The sequence below is a fragment of the Bison bison genome, unplaced genomic scaffold (genome assembly GCF_000754665.1).
Source record: "Bison bison bison isolate TAMUID 2011002044 unplaced genomic scaffold, Bison_UMD1.0 scf7180017864213, whole genome shotgun sequence".
Lineage (NCBI taxonomy): Eukaryota > Metazoa > Chordata > Mammalia > Artiodactyla > Bovidae > Bison > Bison bison.
Window position 1 is genome coordinate 6,282,073 of NW_011494785.1, and position 4,265 is coordinate 6,286,337.

General features: G+C 52.2%; 1 protein-coding gene across 1 annotated transcript in view; it reads left to right on the top strand.

Annotated features, from left to right (window-relative positions):
• Positions 1–4,265, top strand: part of TRIOBP (TRIO and F-actin binding protein) — a 57,087-nt gene that overhangs the window by 27,850 nt on the left and 24,972 nt on the right. The gene's annotated exons all lie outside the window — the stretch shown is intronic.

Below are 4,265 nucleotides of genomic sequence, written 5' to 3' on the forward strand. Positions count from 1 at the left end.
AGAAAGGAGAGCTGGAAGCAGAGCCCTGAGCTCCCTTGGTCTCTGCGGTGAGGGGCCTGTCCCACCTGCAGGACTGGGCTGGGGCCGCTTTCAGCTTGCAGGGTGAAGGGTGATGGAATAATCCACACAGCTGAAGCTCCCAATCAGCATATAGGCCAAGGGCAGCCAGGCTGGGAGTGGGGGAGGGGGAGAGGGAGAGAGGGCCTGCGAGGGGCTCTGGGATTGCAAAGTGTGTCTCAGACCTGGGCCTGAGCCAGTTGCACAAACATCTGGCATTACGTAACCCATCCTCTATCCAGAGAGGGCTGTAAACACTCAGGCCTCTGGTTTGGGGTTTCCTCAAGAGCGAGGAGAGGGGAGGGGAGGCAGCTGAGATTTGCTCTCTCTGGCCCCTGCATCACGGTGGAGGGAGCAGGCCTGGCCACCTCCAGGGGCCACAGGCTGGCTTGTGGGCTCTCTTCTCTCAGTGACAGGCTGGTTCTTGTACTCTGATAAGCTGGGGGTCTAGCTCTAAGCTGGGCACATTGCTGCTGCTGCTGCTAAGTCGCTTCAGTCGTGTCTGACTCTGTGCGACCCCATAGACGGCAGCCCACCAGGCTCCCCTGTCCCTGGGATTCTCCAGGCAAGAACACTGGAGTGGGTTGCCATTTCCTTCTCCAATGCATGAAAGTGAAAAGTGAAAGTGAAGTTGCTCAGTCGTGTCCGACTTAGCGACCCCATGGACTGCAGCCTACCAGGCTCCTCCGTCCATGGGATTTTCCAGGCAGGAGTGCTGGAGTGGGGTGCCATTGCCTTCTCCGAAGCTGGGCACACTAGATGCTGTAATTAGACACAGTGTAAACTCAGGGAGGTGAGGTGGACTTGCCCAAGGGTGCATGGCTAGGGTTTAGAGGAACCAGCCGCTTGCTGATTTTCCTCATTTCTTGATGAGAGCATGGCTGCAGCCAAACTCACCAAGCCTCAGTTGCCACATCTGTCTAATGGGAAAACAATATATATATGCCGATGATCAGGGCTGTGGGGAGGACTGGCTCAGAGACATCAGGATGTACAGAGGTGTGAGGGGGTGTGGTAGGGGGCAGTGTCCAAACACTAACTTTCCCATCTGCTTCTTCTTTTCTTTTTAGTATTTAAAAAAGATATATCTTGGCTCAGTTTATTTATTTTTGTTTATTTTTTTGCCACATGGCATGTGGGATCTTAGTTCCCCAACCAGGGATCAAACCTCTGCTCCCTGCAGGGGAAGTATGGAGTCATAACTACTGGACCACTGGGGAAGTCCCCCATCCACTTCTTCATTTCCTCTCTGCTGCTCTATGGGGGTTAAGGCACAAGGATAACCAAGCAAACATGGTTATCTAGGCAGGGTGGTATCTTTAAGGGGTGGGAATTACCTTATCAGCCCAACTAAAGGTCACTAACACAGAGTAGTCCAGCAGGAGGGAGCAGGTAAGTCCTTGGTGGGAGAGCAGGAGAAGAGAAATGTGGAAATGGACTCTGGGATGCTGCTGCTGGTGATGATAACCAGCATTTATCGTGCACCTACTATGTGCTCAGCTCTGTGTTCAGTGAGTGGTACACCTGATTGCATTGAATCCTCGCCCTTGGGTGTAACAGGTATGGTTCACATTGTCCATTTCATAGATGAAGGAATGAAACTCACTCGTTCTAGGTCACACATAGGGGAGAGCTAGGATTTGAAGCCTGCTCTAGCCAACCTCAGAGCCCACCCTGTCCCTACCACCTCCAGGCATCCTGTCTCCTTGCAGAGTCCTTGCAGCCCCGAGAGGCTCCGCAGATTTTCCCCATTGGACAGATACGGCAATTGAGGCTCAACAAACTGGCAGCTCTTCTCTCATCCAGGGGTGAGGAAAATCAGGAGCTGAGAGACAGAACTGCTAGTGGAACCACCCAGACAGTTACTCAGAGCAGCATTAAACATCTCTCAGGCTGGATAGTGAAATTAGTCCAAGGTCAAGAGCCAGGAAACCTAAGGCTTGAGTTCTGTCTCTGCTCCTAACTGGTGTGGCTTTAGGCCATTGTCTCCCTTCTCTGAGCCTCATATTGTTATCCTCAATAGAAGAATGGTCTGAAACTGGATAACCCCAAAGCTCTGTTTAAGAAGTCACTCCTGGGTCCCTAAAGCTGTACCATCCCTCTTACCAGGGCAAGTTGCAGTAAGGCAGTCATTGGTTCACTTGTGCATTCACTCACTGGACCAACATTTGTGAAAAACCTGATATGGGCTGAGGCCCTGGGCTTTACATGATATAGACGAAAACCACTCTTCCTGCCCACAGGGAGCTCACAGTTTGTAAGGACACTGACATAGAACTGGTCAGGACACAGTGTGGTCATCACTTGAGTTGTAGAGTATACAGATGCAGGGAGCTCTGGACACGGAGATTCTGTCTGTGCTGGGGGCACTCTGGCTTCCTTTGGACTGAGACTTGAAGGGTGAGGAGGAATTTTCCAGGCAAACAAACATTTGGAGGGAGGGGAGGGAGAGAGTGAGTGTGTGTGTGTTGGGGCATAAGAGGACAGGAAGGGAAGTGTTCCAGACACAGCACAGAACAACATGTGCCATTAGGGAGGCACAGGGGACCTGGCTTATTCTGGGACGTCCTGGTGCTTGTGCAGCCCTAGCACGTGAAACGTGTGTGTGTCTAATGATGAAGGACAGCAGGCAGGGGCCATATGATAATGAGCACTGACTGCTGGCACAAGAATGTACCTCTCAGCAGTGGAGAAGTGTTGAAGAACTCTGGGCAGGGGAGTGTTCTAATCACTGTGTTGAGGGTACTGGAAGAGAGTCCCGGGGGCCTGGAAACCAGCAAGGAGGCTGGTGCTGTCAGGTGCCCAGTGCCCATGCCACTGGGCAAGGGTGGTAGCTGAGGTCTTCTGTCCGTTCACTCACTCTCCCAAGGACCAAATAAATGCCTGAGTGAGGTATAGGGGTAGGATGAGACCACTGCTCAGCAATGCCAGAAGGCCAGTGTCTAGGAGGACTTATCCGTGGTCTCATTTCTCAGGGTGGAGAGAATTCCAGTGGGAAATGCTGGGAGAACTTCAGCTCCCTGGGCCTCCACTTCTTTAATTTGTGAAATGGGGATAGTAATTATAATCATGACAGAAATAATTTCTGAACCCCAAAGTGAGATGGCAGAATCACTGAGATGGTAATTATTCCAATCACCCTATGTCTTACCTAAGGAGAACTAACTAGGGATAAAGGGAGTGTTCTAGGTGCTTTATTTAAATAAACACTTAATCCTTACAGCAGCCTGTGAGATGATAGCATCATCTCATTTTACAGAAGGTGAAGCTGAGGCACAGAGAGGTTAAATACTTTGCTTAAGGTAACACAGGGCTTGAGTCACAATGCTCCATAAGCCATTCCATGCACTTAGCAACAAATTCCATCACAGTCCCTCCTCAGCTGTAGGCTTAGAGGAGCTCCTGCAGGCAAAGAACCTCTTAAAAACCACCAAGTGCTTTGGGAAAGAGAAACAGTCCACACCCAAGAACACAAAATGAGGTTCTTAAACAGAGAAAGACTCCCTGTGAGGAGGGGGCATTTAAATGGGAAGGCCCTATGATTCCAGAACTCACTTTGCGCTTAGATTGTGCTAAGTTGCTTGGCTCTTTGTGACGCTATGGACTGTAACCTTTCAGGCTCCTCTACGGAATTCTCCAGGCAAGAATACTGGAGTGGGTTGCCATGCCCTCCTCCAGGGGATCGTCCCAACCCAGGGATGGAACCCGAGTCTCTTGTGTCTCCTGCATTGGCAAGCGGGTTCTTTACCACTAGCGCCCACTCTTACTTGTTAAGAACCCCCGCCTCTTCTTCCTGTGTGATCTTGAGCAAGCTGGCTCACCTCTCTGAGTCTTCATTTTCTCATTAGTAAAATGGAGGCAAGGACACCCCCTTGTCGGGTCTGTGGTTAAGGACGAAAGTCCATTACATAGGTAATGAGCCAGGCTGGGCGAGTGGGACACGCTGAGTTGGTAGTATTGGGTGCTTTGCCCGCGTCGTCACCCAATCGAGGGGCAGAGCCCTAATGGACCCATCGCTCCCATCTGGCGCCTGGCGACTGGGTCGGGGGAACCGTTGCTGGGCGACGAGGGTGCCACACCCCGCTGCCCCCACCCCGCACTCCCGCGCAGCGGCCGGACGGAGTCACCTGCACGCTGGGCCCTTCCTTCCTCCCAGCACGCCCCCGGGGCCAGAGCCCGGCCCGCCCTCCGCTGCCTCCGCCCCCTCC